General features: G+C 43.7%; 1 protein-coding gene and 1 long non-coding RNA gene across 7 annotated transcripts in view; one reads left to right on the forward strand and one right to left on the reverse strand.

Annotated features, from left to right (window-relative positions):
• Nucleotides 1–19,685, reverse strand: part of LDB2 (LIM domain binding 2) — a 540,533-nt gene that overhangs the window by 476,287 nt on the left and 44,561 nt on the right. The window lies entirely within an intron of this gene.
• The window catches only part of LOC134991864 (uncharacterized), a 40,818-nt gene continuing 28,873 nt past the window's right edge, over nucleotides 7,741–19,685 (forward strand). The window contains exons 1-2 of one of the 2 annotated variants that reach the window (XR_010196167.1): nucleotides 7,741–7,822; nucleotides 9,107–9,319. This is a non-coding gene — a long non-coding RNA (uncharacterized LOC134991864). Of the gene's footprint in view, nucleotides 8,014–9,106; nucleotides 9,320–19,685 lie in introns of both variants that reach the window. The other variant, XR_010196133.1, reaches the window with a different exon arrangement.

A 19,685-nucleotide genomic window follows, 5' to 3' on the forward strand; every position in this document is an offset into this window, starting at 1 on the left:
CCATCTGCCCCTCTTCCCCCACCGTCCCAAAAAAAGTGACAAAAATCAGGACAGTTGGGAGGTATGTAGTCCGCAATGCTCCATCCTACATTGTCCACTGATGGTAGTGTCCCAAGTAATAGCACAGAAACATAGAATTTGACTGCAGATTACATTCACTTGGCCCTTTAGTCTGTCCTAACATCTCATCTGTGGTGCTGACCCGTCACACAAGTGGCCACTTCACAGGTCGGAAACCAGGTACCACTTTAGGTGCGATAACTGGTTGCGGTTCTGTGTGCCCCCTGAGTATGTGCGCCCCTGGATGATTACCCTGCCTATAATTCAGCCAGGATTACTTTACTAAGTGATAGAGGAAACAGGATATATATAGGTTTATAATGGATATATCAATGTGTTACTGGCTGTAACATGTATAAACGGCAGTTAAGGTTCATAATATATATATATATATATATATATATATATATATAAGCAAATGCATTAAGCTGTGGTAATAAAAAATGTTCTACCTATTTATTATATAGGATACCATTTGGGGGTTTAAGATGCCAAAAGAGTTGGGTACACTAAAAGAAAATAAGCTGAGATGCAGTACCCAATGTCAGACAGCTGCTGCAAGAGCTAATTAAATCCAGACATGCATAGAAAGCCACATACAGTAAACACACAAGTAGAATTATAAAATTCTAGATCAGATTCCCTGAAGAATTCAAAAATCAAACAGCGACTGTCAGGTTTCAGCATCTCTAGTCATGACTGAATCAGAGACTTAGCCAAGAGTAATTGAGGGCGGTATAGGCACGAAATTATATAAGGAGTCTTTGGTTTGTGATGGGTTAATGATAGAGCTTTTGCTAGTTGAGATTAGCCTCCCCCCTTGAGGGGTTTGGTTTGTGTTTGTTTTAGCCTATCAGGGTAGGTAGGGGAGGTATATATATAGGGAGGCAGCAGTAGCACTTCCTTTTGAGTGACTGCAAAGCCTGCCCGCCCTCCCCCTTTTTGTTGTTTTGCTGCTCTCTAATTTGGCTACTATTTGGCTTTCAATTGCGATTTTACTTCCGGCGGGAAGGCGCTTTTGGCCAGTGGCCACATGGGGCATAAATGGCCTTTGAGGGGCACCTACCCTTTCCAAGGACGGCTAGTGAGTTCTGCCCGTACGGGGGGACGATGGGCATTTTCGTAGAAAATGGTCACGCTATGCCATAGTGAAGGGTGGTGTTTGCCTTCTTCAAGGCAGGTTATGCTTTTCAAGGCAGGTTATGCTACCGCGCATGTGCAGCGGCCATTTTGGCGGCGATTTCTGCCGCGGATGCTGCGCCCGCCGCTGGACTCCGGTTAGGTAAGTATTTAAATGGGTGCAATGTGTGCGGTGTGGGCCCCCCCTGGACCCAGGGGCCTGTGTGCACCGCACACATTGCACCCATTATAGAAACGCCAATATACAGTACATCCCAAAAAATATTACCATAAAGTATAACTATAAAACATGTATAAGATATAAATATTACCATTAGCGATTTTGACCCTTCCTGAGCAATGTTGTTTACTTTATCGCTAAGTGTGTATGCCGCCGCCCGCCGAGCGATGCACGGCCCCGCGCGTCGTTAATGACCCTCGCTGCAGGCCGTGCATGCAGCTCAATTTGGACTGTTGTCCAAAAACTGCATGCACAGCCCGGTCGCAGAGTGATGTCACTGATCGATATTGTTTGCATATCGCTCAGTGTGTACGCACTGCCGGCGACCGGCCCGGGAGGGGAATCACTAGGTGACGTCGCTCATAGAGCACATCACCTAGTGTGTACCCACCTTAACACATAACAGTGAGATACTGGTTAAATTCAGCAACTTCATAGCATGTTTCACAGAGACAGAACTGTACATCACTGGTCTCCATAGAAACATTTGGGTAAGGAACAGTGATGGATGTCTAGCCTCTTGGCAGTGGCGTAACTACTGCCCCCGCAGCCCTCGCGGTGGCTTGGGAGCGAGGGGCTGCGGGGGCGCCGCTACTGATTTAGTGCAGATTGACATGCGGACGAGCGTCCGCATGTCAATCTGTTCTCACTAACCCTCCCTGCTGTAAGGAGGGACACGGAGGGCACAGCGTGCGCCTCTCCTGTGTCCCTCCTGCGTCTCCGGCGGGTCTAATAAAGGAAGTGCCGTTCGTGAGCTCCGATTGGCTCACGAACCGGCACTTCCTTTAACAGACCCGCCGGAGACCCAGGAGGGACACAGGAGAGGCGCGCGCTGTGCCCTCCGTGTCCCTCCAACACAAAACAGAGGGGGAGCGTGGGGGAGCGGGGAGCGGGGGCACGCACTAGGGGAGCATATGTGCACTGAGGGGGCATATATGGCACTGGGGGGGTGTATGTGTACCTGGCAGATGGGGGGGGGCTATATTTGGCACTGGGGGCACGTGAGTACCTGGCACTGTGGGGGAATATCTGGCACTGGGGGGGTATATGTGTACCTGGCACATGGGGGGGGGGGCTATATTTGGCACTGGGGGCATGTGAGTACCTGGCACTGTGGGGGAATATCTGGCACTGGGGACATATGTGGCACTGGGAGCACAGCCCTAGCAACAAGCACTACCCCCTAGCAACGAGCATGACACCCAGTGCATGAAACCCCTGGCAATGAGCATGACACCCAGTGCATGAAACACCTGGCAACGAGCATGAAACCCAGTGCATGAAACCCCTGGCAACGAGCATGACACCATGAGCATGAAAACCCCTGGCACTGTGCATGGAACCAAGAGCATGAAACCCCTGGCAACGAGCAGGTAATTTAAAAGTAATTAGAAGTCTTACTGTAGGACTTAATGTGTAATGGGCATTACGGTGTGTGGCATAATGTATCATGGACATTGCGGTGTGTGTCATAATGTGTCACAGGCATTACTGTGTGTGGCATACTATATCACGGGCATTGTGGTATGTGGTATAATGTCTATGGGGCATTGCAGTGTGGCATAATGTATAACGGGCATTGCGGTGTGTGGCATAGGGTATAACAGGCATTGCGGTATGTGTCACAGGCATTACAGTGTATGGTATACTATATCACGGGCATTGTGATATGTGGTATAATGTCTCAGGGTCATTGCGGTGTGTGGCATAATGTATCACGGACATTGCGGTGTGTGTCATAATGTGTCAGGCATTACGGTGTGTTGTATACTATATCACGGGCATTGTGGTATGTGGTATAATGTCTCAGGGTCATTGCAGTGTGTGTCATAATGTGTCACAGGCATTGTATGTGCTATAATGTATCAGGGGCATTGCAGTGTGTAGCATAATGTATAACGGGCATTGCGATTCCTGTCATAATGTGTCACAGGCATTACGGTGTGTGGCATAATGTGTCGGGGGCATTATGGTGTGTGGCATAATGTGTCGGGGGCATTATGGTGTGTGCATATTGTGTCATGTGCATTATTGTGTGTGGCATAATGTCTAAGGGCCATTGCAGTATGTGGCATAATGTATACTGGGCATTACTATAAGGAGGAAAAATGACAAATAATGTAAGGGGCATGAATCAGGATTATTTTTCTTTCCTGTGATGGCCAACATCTGGGCGTGCAGGTTGCAAAACTGAGGTATAAGGTAGTCTTTTCCTGCAATACCACGCCCCTTTATGCGAAGCCACGCCCATTCCAACGAAGTCACACCCCTTTTTTCGCCGAAGAATTTTTTTGGCTTGGGGGAGAAAAATTTCTAGTTACGCCACTGCCTCTTGGGACACAGGCTCTACTATAGAGTCACTCAGAAGATGCTTCAGGCAGGCAAGGAGGTCTCAGGTACAGTGAAGTGAGATCCAGTAATGCAGAGCCCCAATAACAATAGTGATCATAGTACCAAATGTGTACACAAACCTTGCTCAGTCCAGACTCATGTAACCTAGTAGATTAAGGGACTAATTATGAGTTGATCACAGCAGCAAATTTGTTAGCAGTTGGGCAAAACCATGTGCAGTGCAGGGGGGGCAGATATAACATGTGCAGAGAGAGTTAGATTTGGGTGGGGTGTATTCAAACTGAAATCTAAATTGCAGTGTAAAAATAAAGCAGCCAGTATTTACCCTGCACAGAAACGAAATAACCCACCCAAATCTAACTCTCTCTGCAAATGTTATATCTGCCCCCCCTGCAGTGCACATGGTTTTGCCCAATTGCTAACAAACTTGCTGCTGCGATCAACTCAAAATTACCCCCAAAGTCAATAAACCAAGAAGCTAAAATTGTGTATTGAAAACATTTCTTCTGTGTTATCAGAAATTAGCATCACAACAGCGCTAAATGTGTCTGACAACAGCGTCAGTGATGAGGATTACCCTCAGGAAGTCTGCTGTGCAAAGGGAAAAAAACCTACCCTACTATTAAAATTTAAAAAAATCTTATAATATTTTAAAATAACTATTTTATATAAACCAACTTGTGTTCTAGGTCTTCAAGCAGTATTTTAGTGAGCATACAAGTAACCTGTTTTTATCATGTGTTGTAACAGGCTTTCAAAAAAAAAACATTTTCAGCGCAATTGTTTTATGAGTAATTTCCCCTATCCGTCTAACCACACCTGCCGGGATGTCTAATGATAATACCACCATGGCTTGCTTTTAGCCTGATTATCAAAAAGCTTCATATAAATCCTGAATGCAGCCGTTCGTACCAATATTTAAAGGCTAGCAAGGTATATGCACAGTTAAATTATTATCAGGGATAGGAGAACTGACGGATTCATGCTACAATGAGTGATGTTAAACCTGTGCCTCCGGTATAATAAAGCCCACTTTCCATCAGATAAGATGTCACACAAAGTGTATCCTCTTTTTTCACTGGCATTCCGCTGAGTACAGAGCAGTATCAGTTATCTGTGTCGCCTGGAAGGAACTTTGGGTAAGTCACAGGAAAAAGGTGGGAGTATTGTTGGTGTTTCCTCTTGGCCACAAAAACTAGAGTATTGTTCAGTTTTATTTTTTTAAAGGCTGTCGCATCAAATCACAATTATTCCTGTTACATCCTCTTTCCATCCCGACACTAAAACAATATTTATTGACTTAGGCAAACTGCGTCAACAGGTTGAAGTATTCTGGGAGTAAAGGCTCGATGAGAGGTATAATGCATACTTGCTTTAGGTAGATTTAGCTAAACACGAATGGGGTCAGAGCCATTGGGAGAACTTTGCTAGAAATAGTTAAAGTTTTATTATTACAACTAAAGTGATCACATCATCATACTCTTCATACTTCATACATGTGGACGTAATACAGGGTGAATTGGATGGAAATAAAAATTCTATGGCCCTCATTCCGAGTTGTTCGCCCCTTGCCGAGTTTCGCTATATTGCGATTAGTCGCTTACTGCGCATGCGCAAGGGTCGCAGAGCGCATGCGCTTAGTTATTTTACACAAAAGTTAGTTATTTTACTCACGGCATAACGAGGATTTTTCATCGTTCTGGTGATCGGAGTGTGATTGACAGGAAGTGGGTGTTTCTGGGTGGAAACTGGCCGTTTTATGGGTGTGTGCGAAAAAACGCTGCCGTTTCTGGGAAAAACGCGGGAGTGGCTGGAGAAACGGGGGAGTGTCTGGGCGACGCTGGGTGTGTTTGTGACATCAAACCAGGAACGAAACTGACTGAACTGATCGCAGTGGCAGAGTAAGTCCCGAGCTACTCAGAAACTGCAAAGAAATTTCTATTCGCAATTATGCAAATCTTTCGTTTGCAATTCTGCAAAGCTAAGATTCACTCCCAGTAGGCGGCGGCTTAGCGTGTGCAAAGCTGCTAAAAGCAGCTAGCGAGCGAACAACTCGGAATGAGGGCCTATGTTCTGTCAATGTTTTGATCCCCATGTGCATGTTGCAGAAGTTCAACACAGGTACACGCCGAGCCCAGCTGGATGTACAACATTGCTGCTAAACTGATTGGCAGGTGTAAGGTACCACACAGAGGGGACATGCTCCCAAACATGCATACATCAGGTCATAGTAATTTACACATACAGGAGCTGATTCTGAGTCAGTGGGATCTCTGTGCATTGGGAGCTTCTGCACACAGAGCATGTGCACCATGTGCATATTTGCATCATACAGAACGTGACTGGAACAGCCATTTCTGATAAGGAAACAGAAGGCGGTGGTGCGGCCACATATATGGATGCTTGCAATTCTGCATACAGGCAAATATCTACATTTATTTGTGCACAGTTGTGCATCAGCTCCCTGATCTATATTACACATAGTGAACCTGATTTAGAGTGCCCCCCCCCCCCCCCACCACACACACACACACACACACACACACACACACACACACACACACACACACACACACACACACACCTTTCCCCGGAAGTGTACTGTACCTTATGAAGAAAAATTAGGTCCCTCCTCCTCCACAGCTCCATCTTCCCAGTGACTTTGCTCTCTAGTGCACATGTGCCCTATGCCATATTCCCAAACATCACTGGGATGTTGGTGCTGCCGCCGCTGAGGGACCTGCTTTGCCATCATAAGGTAAGTATACAGCATACTTTGGGGGTAAAGGTGTCCAATCAGGCCATGTTTCCCCGATCAGTACCTGGGCCTAGTACTGCTCTCTATGGCGCTGAACACACCCAGGAAAAGGGGGTGCATGCGTAATCTTTAGACAGATTGTACCTAGAGTGGTGGGACAGTAAGAGAACGGTCATGCTAATGTTGTCTGTTGTAGGCATGTTTATGCAAATGTGTATACTCAGAAACTCACATATTTGCAGGTTAGGAGGAGTATCGTTTGTGCCTGCTACTGGTAGGTACAAATAAACACACTGGAAAGGATGACTTGTAGTAAACCAATACTTGCTCAGAGAGGAGATGCAACTGACAGCTCTGGGGCGTGGCCAGGTGCTCATTAGGCATTTGTACCATTTAAGTCCTGCCCCCTCTATACGGTGTCACGATTCCCAGTATTCTCCATCCAACTAGCCCACTTCACTGGAAAGTGGGCATGATGCGGGAGATCCACCCACTGTTTTGGGGGTTGCCAGGATCCAGATCAGTCAAAGATAATCAGTGACATAGGATCAGGCACCACTAAGTAGTCGCTGAAGTACTGTATGGAATGGGCTAGCCACTAGGTTGCTTGCTACCGGTGTCTGACTGGAACCGGACTTTGACCGGACTGGAACTGAACTGAAAATACTGAATTGCGCTTGAGCCGACTGGATACTGGAGTGGACTAGAAACTGAGCTGGATTGGAACAAGATATAACTCTATGGACTGGAACCGGTAAGCTTCAGGACAGGCAGGTATAGGTAATTGGATCTGCTATTTTAATTACTGTCAGGTGGCTGAGACCTGTAGTACCCTGAGTAGCAAACAGACAGCGGGAATTACACTACATGTTGTTTACAGCTTGCAGGTGCCAGTGATATAATAGCTGAATGTTGCTGAACTTGGGTATCAATATAACAGTCTCTGGACACTTGAAGATAGCATCTGTGATACAGCATGCAGGTACTGAAGAGCTGGAAAATGTACACACTGAATAATATTCTTGCTCACTAGGGATTCAGAGGTTAATTGCACGCCAGGACTCAGGATATCTGCAGCAGAATGCAGAGTATTCTAAACCAGCTTCTGATGGTAACATAGAGCACTTTGGAATCAACAGGCAGAATGCTCTGGTGAAACTCACAGGTTATAATTAGCTTGGAAGGTAACACAGCAAGTAGAGTAACAGATACAGACACAAGCTGTAGTTTAATGCAGACTGGAACTTGAATGTGCTAGAGGATACAGTACTCCATGAAGTCACTACAGAGCTGTGAGACTGAAAACAAGTATATTGTAGTTTTCTTAGCAGAAGCTCAGCTAAATAAAATTCAGGAGTCAGAGAAGGAGAATATTCCCAGACAAGGGATTCCAGCAATGCAGGAACAATGGAACTAAAGTCTTCTCTAGACAGGAACCAGAATAAACAGTATAGCCAACTGCAAGCTGGAGCTCACTAGACAGGTAGAAACTTACTAGGAATCAAAATGAAAACAGGCTTTTTGTGGGTATGAGCTTGTTGCCAGCATTGAAAAGTGAAAAATGGCTAAATCTGCCTTTACCCCCCAAAAAAGCTAAACTAAACTAACATCAGATACCAGTATAAAAGTTTATTATTGGTTATAATAAAAGTATTTCTGGAACTTAAATTGGGTCAAATTGCTGTTATAAGCATTTTTTTTTTTTTTTAAATGAAAAAAAAAATATAGAAATCAAGTGTTTTCTATTAAAATAAGTGCTAAAATGGAATTGGGGTTACATAAAAGTTGGTATATATATATATATATATATATATATATCAGTTCGATTGGAAGATGTGCAGGTGCGCTGGAAGTCCTTTTTCTCTCAACAGTAGGGAAATTCCAAACACCAGAAACCTCTGAGTTGTTGCACAGGTATGGGATTAATACCGCAGCACTTTCCCGATGAAGGCTCCGGGCTCCTGGAGCAAAATTGATTTCTAGAAATAAAACATAGTGGAAAAGGCGCTCATAGTGCAGACTGTTTATTCAATTAAAAACAGTGACAGGTCCACGGACAATTTGTATAGGACTCGTACCATATAGCACATGCTGTGGGCTGGTTACCACATGATTCAAAACGATTCCACTGGCACAAACTGCATACCCGCTGGCCGCCGCCGGCTAGGATGTAGCCGTGACTCGTCGGGAAACCTCACTGGATCAGACAGTGGGAGCACTCTGTTAACTCTGGTTATATTTGCACTGTATAAAATATATCTGATTTGTTGCTCCCTGAGTCCCTCCTGTGAAGAGCAGGGAGTGTGTGGTGGGGGAGGTAGCACAGGGCAGACACAACCAGGAGCCCCCAGCCTTCCTGCTCCTGGTTGTGTCTGCCCTGTGCTACACTTGTTCTTGTATTTAATACATAACATGTTTGCAAGGGTTCTATAATTTCTTTTGGAAGATACTATTGTAAGCTTAGTGTTCTTTCTATATAGTTAATTTGCAGTATGTCTTTGATGTTTAGGTAATGGTTTATGTATTTATATATGTGTTATGCATGTGCATGGTTTATTCACTTGTTCTTGTTATAGGTCCTGGCCGGGATCCAGCTGCGGGCACCATAGGGATCTATGTCTCGAGCTGAAGCACCCAGTGCTTCCTGCTCCGTGGACAGTGAGGCTGGCGACGCGCAAGCGGTGTATCGCCATAGCAACATGACGTCAGGAGCGGAAGCGGAAAGGAGCGTGAAGGCCGTGAACGGGAACCATGTGTGCGGCGGCGGTGATCGGCGTGGACCTTCACAGGTATTTAAATGTCTGTTTGTGTCTATGTTGTCATTTAACCTTGTATGGTACTGAGGATGGGGCGGTAGCTCCGAAACGTTCGTTTACCTGCAATACAAGCAATGCTTTTTTTCAAACAGTCTCCAGTGCCGTGTCTTCCGAGGGGTATATGCAGCTCTACACACTCGTGCACGGAGACCCGCTGTTTATTTGAGCAGGAGTGCCGGCTGCTATGGACTTTGTATAAATATATATATATATATATATATATATGTCATTTTACGCCACTTTGAAAGAAGTTTAAAAAAATAAAAAAAAGATTACACCCACCTGCAAGCGTAAAACAACTTATCCCACTCATAAAGCACTCCAATATACCTATGCCATACCTTGTACCCCAATTTCCATCATTTTGCACTTTTTCACTCCAAAAATGACATTTCATGATTGGCCAAATAAAAATAATAAAAAAATTCTAAGTGCCTAATTAGTCATTCAGGGATGTGCCCCGGGGGTTCTGAACCAAACCCCACCATTTTTAACTTAAAATAGGAATTTTCCCCAAGTTTATCACCTGCTCATAGGTGGTGAATTGATATTTGCGGTAATTTTGAATAGGTACTTTTCACGATATGCTGTAAATTCATGTTTTTTGGGGGATAATTGAATTCGGCCTTAGAGAATGGTGGAAGCCTTCCTTCCCAGGCTCATCAGAAATCCTGTTATGAAGTCTATGGGATGACAATCCAGGATGCCTGTAGAAGCATAACACAGATGATAAAGACTGTACTAAGGTTAATAGTATGACTGGCTTTGTTCTGTATATCAACTTGCTAATGTCATGGTTCAGCAACTGTTATATGCTGTTCATACTTGGGATAAGTTGCCATCTAATTAAACTATATTTGTCAGCCTATTTTATCAGTACAATATACAAATATCATGTCGTGGAAGAAAGTAAATGGAACAAGGTGACTGATAATGTTGTGTATTAAGTTTGGCTTGAAATCCAGTTTAATACATCCAGTATCTGCTATTGGCAATCTGCTGTACTTATTTGGATAAGACATGCTTATACCTGCTTGACTGGGTCACAGCGTAACACTGTGAAATCGGATTTGCCATTTTTTTTCCATCTAATCCACTAACCATGGATTTTATTTTCAGAAATGTTCAGAAGTAGATTTTACTGCCATGGAGAAGGCTCCAAGTTTTGCAGTATAACAAGGAGAAGCTACAGTATTATTCTACACTCAGCCCATCTAATTCATTAGTGGGGAGGATTTACTAAAATATGGATGGCAAATCCTGATCTTGCACTACTACAGCTGCAAAAGATGTATTATGTCATTGCCGATTGCAAAATCTAGGTTACAGATTAGTGCTTGCGCTAGGAGGGCTGCTGCAAGTTTTCTAGAGATTTCCTAAACGTAATACCATAGGGGAGATGTACACAGAACACAGGGGTAGATGTACTAACCTGGAGAAGGCATAAGGAAGTGATAAAGCAGTGTTAAGTGCAAGGTGATAATGCACCAGCCAATCAGCTCCTAATTGTTAATTTACATATGGAAGCTGATTGGCTGGTGTGTTTATCACCTTGCATTTATCACTGGTTTATCACTTCCTTATGCCTTCTCCAGATTAATACATCTGCCCCACAGAACCATAGGGGAGATGTACACAGAACACAGGGGCAGATATATCATCAGTCCCTTAAAGTTCGTTATTCCCCTTTTGCACTTCACCATTTTTTTGCGGTGATGTGCCGTCACTTATCACCCTAATGTATGTCCACCTGGCCTATCCTCATATCGATGCGCTATGTCTGGCCCCAGGTGAAGTGATCTCCTGCCTCTTTGCGCCATTCGTTGAGCTCCCGCACGTGCACACCAGTAGCTGTTCCCACTACTGTCCTTTCCGGCGCTCTATCCCGACCAGTGCCTGCGTAGTATACCTCCTTCGGCGCTGGATCTTCCTGTCAGAAGGGACTGAGTAATTTGAATAGAAAACTTTATTGCCATGGACACAGAAAAAAACAACCCAACAACAACGAACGTGTAGTTCATGCCAGCGCCAGTCCCAGCCCCAGGCAGCCGAAGTGACAGGAGGCAAAGATCGTGCGGCGCAGAGCCCCCTTATGGATAATACATTAGGTAGGCTGCTCCGTCCTATGCACACAGCGCAGCATACGTTATTGTAACGTGCGCTGTGTGCATTCATAAATATCCCGCTGAGAGACGCTTCATACATTGCGGTGAAGCAGGGAATTAGCATGCGCTATGTGCACAAAGGCACATAGAGACGCTTCATACATCTGCCCCACAGTACGATAGGGGAGATGTACACAGAACACAGGGGCAGATGTATTAACCTGGAGAAGGGATAAAGAACTGATAAAGCAGTGATAAGTGCAAGGTGATAACGCACCAGCCAGTAAGCTCCTAACTGTCATTTTTCTAATTTGTAATGATTGGCTGGTGCGTTATCACCTTGCGCTTATCACTGCTTTATCCCTTCTCCAGGTTAATACATCCAAAGGCCATGTCCACTTAACGCGTGGTACTCCCCCATTAGGTGTGGCCATGCCTCATGACGTTTGACCACACCCCTTTTCTGTATGCCGAGCTGATTTGTGGCCCCAGCGCTTCGCTTTATAGAGGTGTGTTTGCTATATGGAAGTGTGTTTAATACTGCAATTTTTCCATATCAGTTTGATAGAGTATACGGTTGTTAGGTCGACACAGCTTAGGTCGACAGTCATTAGGTCGACCACTGAAGGTCGACATGCATTAGGTCAACATGGTCAATAGGCCAACATGTACTAGGTCGACAAGGCAAAAGGCCGACATGAGGTTTTTTTTTTAAATATTTTTTTTAAAATTTTCATGCTTGACGATCCATATGGGACTACAACTGGGAACGGTAACCTGCCCGAAGCATGGCGAGTGAAGTGAGCCATGCGAGGGGACACGGTGCACTAATTGGGGTTCCCCGTCACTTTACGAAGAAAACAACACCAAAAGCAGTCCAAAAACCCATGTCGACCTTTTGACCTGTCGATCTAGTACATGTCGACCTAATGACCATGTCGACCTATTTTTCCAGTTGACCTAATGCATGTCGACCTTCCATGGTTGACCTGACTGTCGACCTAAGTTGAGTCGACCCAATGACCCATACCCGTTTGATAGGTATAGCATGGTCCTCTAACGATACCTGTGTGAAGCTTTCCGGCTGTAACAACCTATATTATTCCCTTACCTTCCTCACATCATGCCATTGCCCCTGTCATACGTAGTTCTGTCTTAATTTATATAATCAACACAGTTAACTGACTCTACCAGCTCATTCATATCCTGAAAAAATCTGTGTTGCTGGGTGAAATCCTGCGCTCTGATTGGCCACAGGTTGTTTTAATCCACCCATATAAGAAGTGTTGAGAGACTTCTGCTTTCGGGATATGTAAAAAATTAGTTATGACCCTATTCCATAAATGTAAAAAACAGAGACTGTACAGTATATTTGGATATTGGTATAAGGCCTAATGTAGAGCTGGCTGCTGATGCGCCGCATCGCAGTTTGCTGTACATTGGTAAACTGCACACATGCAGCGGCCGCATCGCGCCTGCTCAGTCAGTTACATTGCAGGCGCATCCCCGAAGAATGCGTCCGCAATATGATTGACAGCGGTGGCTGTCGACACGGCATTGTGGGGGCGTGCCAGCCGAAATGGAGGCATGTCGTGAGCATTTTCTCGGGCGGCTTCATGATATCACACACACCTGTTCTGTTAAAAAAAATAGCCAGCGGACCGCCTGCCAGCACAGTCAGGCTGTGCGGGCAGGGGTTGACCTTAATCGATGCGCCCTCAATTAAATTGCGGATGCATCATGAGGCGGCGCCACGCATGCTGGGTGTCCTTGCCTTGTGCTGGGCGGCACCCAGCATGTGAGGTAAAGGACGCAGATCTTGCTGCGGATGCAACGATCTGCGTCCATCTCTGAATAACCCAAAAACCCACTATTGATAGTGTTATACAGAGATGAACTGTTTCTAAAGGTTTGCATACCTGCTCCCTTCTAGAATTAGTTTTCTATTCTTGCACCCTAATTTTACCCTTCATCCAAGAAACATTCCAGCACAGTGGCCACACAGTGGTGTAGTGTGGCCGCCGCCAGGGCTTGGGGCCAAGCATGACATGCGGGCCTATCCGCAATGGTAGCGCTAGCTGCCGGCAGCCTTGGTAGTGCTAACTTCCGGACCTGACTGCGACCAGTCATAGGTCACACAGTTGGCAGCCGCCTGTACCACACAGTACTCTACAGAGACTAAAGTGGTGACAACTAATAGTTATACTTTGCAAGACTGACAGGTCAGTCTTCTGTGGGAGGCTGGTGCAATGTATGTATGTTTAACTTTTTTCCAGCGGGGACCAATATGTGTGTTTTATTCCTGTGGTGGCCAATGTTTTTTGTGTTTTTCCAGTGGAGGCCAATGTGTATGTTTTTGTCCTGTGGGGAACAATGTGTGTGTTTGTGTTTTTCCTGTGTGGGAAAATTTGTTTTTGTTTCCTGTTGGGGACAATGTGTGTGTGTGTGTGTGTGTGTGTGTGTGTGTGTGTGTGTGTGTGTGTGTGTGTGTGTGTGTGTGTGTGTGTTCTGTGGGGGACAAAGTGTTTTTTTTTTCTTGTGAGACAAAATATGTGTTTAATAATAAAAATAACAATAAAAGTATTGATTATAGATATTGGGGGTAATTCCAAGTTGATCGCAGCAGGAATTCTGTTAGCAATTGGGCAAAACCATGTGCACTGCAGGGGGGACAGATATAACATGTGCAGAGAGAGATAGATTTGGGTGTGGTGAGATCAATCTGCAATCTAATTTTCAGTGTAAAAATAAAGCAGCCAGTATTTACCCTGCACAGAAACAAAATAACCCACCCAAATCTAAACTCTCTCTGCAAATGTTATATCTGCCCCCCCTGCAGTGTACATGGTTTTGCCCAACTGCTAAAAAATTTCCTGCTGCGATCAACTTGGAATTACCCCCATAGTTGGATAGGTAGGGAGTGCTCCAAATTATTTTGCACAGGGTGCTAGTATACCTGGGGCTATCCCTGAGTGTGTGATATTATGTACCAGTGTGCAGCATCATAGCAAAATAGACAGCTGTCTATTAAAACCATATAAAATCATGGTTTGCCCATTTCTGAGACCTGATTAATTTAGAAGATATTGGTTGGCAAAATGAACAAGACTATTGCTGAGTACGGATGGCGTTTAACTTTTATCTTGGCATTTCAACCAATATGTCTGCACCAGTTTATTCTTTTAAATACAAAATATATGACAATGTTCAGAATAACCTCTGCACACATTATTAAAAATAAATCCTCATTATAAAGAGAATATTTTTTTAAGCAATGCTGACTTAGCTCAGCTCTGAAACCTGAAGAAAGATGCTTCCATAAGTGTAAGACACTTTCATACATTTTCCTAAGTTTTAATACATTTGCCAGCCTATAATGATGTGTGGATGTTAAATTATTATTGCAATCGACTAAAGTACAGTATGCACACCTAGCCCTTTCCTGCTGCCAATAGCATTCTATAACAGATGTATCATAGGAATAAGGAAGCATAAGTCACTACAGCAGTCGTGATCTTTACTCTTGTCATAGGAACTGGTAATATGTGAGACAGTGGGAAATAGGTGCAGTATACTGTATGTATTGTAAAGGCTGAGTTCTGGAAGCTTCATCTCACCCTGAACTTGTTTTACTCTGGGATTCCTCATTATGTGCCAGCTAGCTTTAAGTCGGCCTGCTTTCTGTCAACCAGAGTTATGTTTCCTCCACTCAGATATGTCAGTACAGGGCAGTGATGGGCAACTGGTGGCCTTAGGACCACATGTGCCCCCAAGCCTTCTCTTGTGGCCCCTAGCTCCTTCCTGCCATGTTTCTCATATTGTTTAAAACACCCGCTAATATGTTGTTGTTATTATTACAGATTGCTGTCTTTCTTTCTCTCTTTCTTTCTTTCTTTCTTTCTTTCTTTCTTTCTTTCTTTCTTTCTTTCTTTCTTTTTTTCTTTCTTTCTTTCTTTCTTCTGATATTAAGGTTAATGCGTTAGAGGGACACTCAGAAGTGAAATGTATCAGGTTGGCTTCTCTACTAATTACTGTATATTCTCTTATCCATTAAGAGCTCTCATGCAGAAGGCATACCTCCCAACCTGCGACTGGGGTAATAAAATGGCTGGGATTTTGCTTAAAAAAAAATAAATTAAAAAAGGGGGTATGGTTATGCAAATATACCCCATTAAGATAAACATGTTATAATACAAGGCTGTGGTTTCTTGCCTTTGTGTTTCTAGCCAAGAAGCCACATCCTGCTTAGCACACAAATACTGCATAACTTTAATCAGTGGGTGAGGTGGAGGGTGTGGTCAGGGCTGTAAGAAGAGCAATGCTTTACCACAGGGCTAGATGCCCTGGTGGCAGAACCTGCCATGCTCAACCGCCGCTGCAATCATGTTGTCCCCCCCCATCCCCCTCTCCACCCCCTGCAGCCACAGCTCTTCTTTCTCTCACGTCCATCTGAGCTGCACACACAAAGCAGCTGCAGGACCTCACCCCGCCTGCTGCTTGCTCTTCTCCCCAGTTGCAGACCCTCTTCCTCGACATATTCAGCACAGCAGCCCAAGGAGCAGTGGCTGTCATTAGACAGGGTCGGGTCTGACTTAAGGGTTGGGGGTCATTAGACAATTATGGGTGGTAGTCATTAGAAATGCATCAGACCCTCAAACGCTACTGTTTTGGCTGAACAGTGCTGTTTTTTAATGGCCTGTACAGCAAAAGGGGCTGCACTGACTTATGCCAGGAATGAGCACTGGTCCGGAAAATCCCCTCCCCCCTCTATACTCATCTGCCAGTCCTCCGACATCTCATAGTACCTCTCTCTTACTTTGTTGAACATGACTTTATAGCCAATATACATCAATAGTAAGAGAACAGGAATTATTGTGTGCCTCCTTTGTTGTAAGGGGGGTGGTTTTGAGAATGGACTGGTGGACAAGTTACTATAGCTCTGGGCCGGGTGCTTGAGGAAATGAGTCCTCTGTGTTCAGGTGCGGATTGGGAACAAAAAGCAGCCCTGGAAATATTTGTACTAGTGGCCCCACTTGGGCAGCACCAGAGGTGTAAGGTCTAGCCATGGGCCATGGCAGCAGCACCCCCCCCCCCCCCACACCCCCAAGACTTTACAGATAGTGGGGAGCTCCAGCACCAAGGGAAAGTGAAAAGGAAATAAAATTAAATGTTATGTGAGCACATTATATGATACACCTTCAGAATTTAGGAAACTATATAATTCTTTAGAAAGATATATTTTCTTGCTTATTACACCAACCGTATCCCAATCACTATTCACTCAATCTTAGATGTCAGCCAAGCTGGCAGACAGAGCATACACTAGATCATCTGCAGTCACAGGCTAAGTGGCAAAGTCATTTTCATATATGCAAATTGTTTGGCATCTTATTCATTATGTCTATAAATAGGACCATGTGTCCTCAAACAAAACAGGCCCCACAGGTACACCGGCCCACCGGGAATCTTCCCTGTAGATCCTATGGCCAATCCGACTTTGTCTGTGTTTGTGTATGCAGTACCCAACAAAATTCATCCTCACCATATGACCCCGGCCCAAGCTACTCATATTGATTCTCACATAAATGCAGTGAAAGGAATATTCCTGTGCAATCTGAAACAAAATCTTGTCATTATCACAATGCTTAAATGTATCAAGGTGTATACACGGTGGAGCTGCGCAAGTGGGATGTCTAAATCCCTTGTCTGTGACATACAGTAACTCCTAAATGGCAGTGAGGATATACCTGAGATGCTGCAGTCAGTGTAAAGATAGAGATAAGGAAATAAAAGTGCCAACTGACTACTATCTCCCCCCTCCCTATTACTGCTCTCTAAACATTAGTGGCTGGCACTATGAATTAGCACATTCTCTTTCAAGCTGCTATTAAAATCTGGCTACAGTTACTTCCAGAAATGATTACTTTTCCGTTCCTATCCGTTTATTTGACATTCTTGTTCATCCCAAGTGGTATTTTAATAAAATTAGCGGGTAGAGGATAGGGCGCACACGAATTAACCACTCTTGTCATTTAAATTTAAAGGTTATTCCTACCACTGCATTTGGTGGAGAAATAATTGTAAAACTTGGAGATTGGTGGTTGGAGATTATGTTACTATTATTATTATCTTTTATATGATGCAACAAGGGGTCCACAGTGCCTTACCAAGCACAAAAGCACAAACACTGCAAACAAAAGTGTAAAAAACTTACAGCACAAAACTCTGCAGAGCATGGGATACAAGTTATTGTATATAACCATTGCTCATATGCAGTCATAATACCCACAAAGGCAGTGCAGCCTAAACCAAAAGGTTCGGAGGTATTAATTTATATATTTGCTACTAGTTTAATTATTTACAGTATTAACTGTAGTTAATAGTTCTCACTGATGGATGTAACCAACATTCCCAAGTTCTATGCCTGAAAAATGGAATAACTTCCCAATGGGAGTGAGGATGTTCACACATTTATTATTCATGCATCAACCTGTATATTATTGTTTAGCCTTTTCCATCTTGTGTATGCCTATAACTTTATCTTTCATTTTCTTAGATCCTCTATTTTCACAGCTGTCCTTCAGATTTACAATATGACCAATGTTATTTGAATTATGGGGTCTTTTAAACATAAAAGCTGATCTTTTTTAATGATCCACATGTAAAGGCTAATTGAAAGCTAATTGTTAAGCTGGCCATGCATTAGGAAGCGTTTAGGGCCAATGGCAAGATTTCGAAACATCAGAACAATAATTTGTTTGAAATTGTTCAAATCGTGCAGTTTTCCAGAACGATAACGATCCGATGCGCGGTCCCGCGGGTTGTTTGTCATTTATTTAGCTTTTACCTGCTGCACATAAGATCTGCCAATCTTGGTAGCGATGTAGAAGCAGTGGATGGCAGATGGTCCGATATATTGTTAGGTTCTTTGTCTGACCTAACAATACAGTTTGTCCAGGAGCTGCCAGGGAGTTCAAGGGAAATTATTAGCGAGTCGCTCTAATGTATGGCTAGCTTTGGGGCAATATCTTTCCTCTGTTTACACTTGGAGCTTCCACAGCACATAGGTTGAATACAAGCAGCATTTTTCCGTATTTATTTTGAAAAAAATCTGCAGACAAATAATGAATTATAAGTTTAAAAATGTTTGTTAAGAGCGTATAGGTTTGAGATAAAAAAAAAAACTTTGGGGGTTGAATACTTTTGCAAGATGCTTATTGGATTTTTATTTTGACATAAATGATAAGAGAATGACTGGACTAACAGTAAGGTGTAGTCTATCCTAGGTAGGAAACCCTGGAGAGTGTTAGTGAATGAATGCATACAAACAACCTGATAATTATCCTTAAAGCTTTGGCTATTGTATTGCGCACGTTACATACTGTATTATGAATTATAGTCTGATATGGGTAAAGGAGTGCACTAAATCTACAGCATAATTCACACTGTAGAAAATGCTTTCCAGAGAATAATGTACAATTACTGAACAATAGGGAGGTTTTTAGACTTACTTTCTATTTTCTATATGGTAAAAGCTTATGTGTGCCTCACCACAGCTTGTTAAAGGTCATATCCTTCTTGTCAGCATTTTACAAGTCACAAAAGAGTTATAAATATATTGGAAACTCAATTCAAAAGAAAAGATGAAAATATTTTTTGCATTGCAGAAAATAGTGAATTGGAAGCAGCTGTATGGCCGTTGCAGGCCGATTCCACTCACAACTAGAATAAAAATAAAATAGCTTTGGATGAACATTAGTAAAACAGAATAAAACAAAATCTTAACTATTCGTTACCCTGATTCTAAAGTTTTCCTGAGGCCTTTAATGGAATCAGACCAGCAAATTGAACGGATCCCCCTTTAATGGTCTACTCTAGCTGACATGATTAAACAGGAAGTCAATGCCCCGCCTCTCTGAATTACCCATTTATGGAAATGAGACATTGACAGCTCAGTACCCAGGGCTGCCTAGAGTATCCACAGGCCCGGGGACATAGGGAGGTATGTCCAAATCCAAGGAGGCACCGCATGAACCTTAAAAAAAAAAAGTAAAGGTCTGCTTAGCAGATGACCTGGGACCTGGCCCCAGCTGTGTCCAACAAGAATGGGGCAGAGTAATTAGTGCCCGCTACAGCCTCATCTTCGGCGCCCCTGACAGTACATTATGTGCATATTGCTTGGCATAATAGATATTCATGATTATTACTTGTCATCATGGGCAAACCTATAATAG

The sequence above is a fragment of the Pseudophryne corroboree genome, chromosome 1 (assembly GCF_028390025.1).
Source record: "Pseudophryne corroboree isolate aPseCor3 chromosome 1, aPseCor3.hap2, whole genome shotgun sequence".
NCBI classification, from domain to species: domain Eukaryota; kingdom Metazoa; phylum Chordata; class Amphibia; order Anura; family Myobatrachidae; genus Pseudophryne; species Pseudophryne corroboree.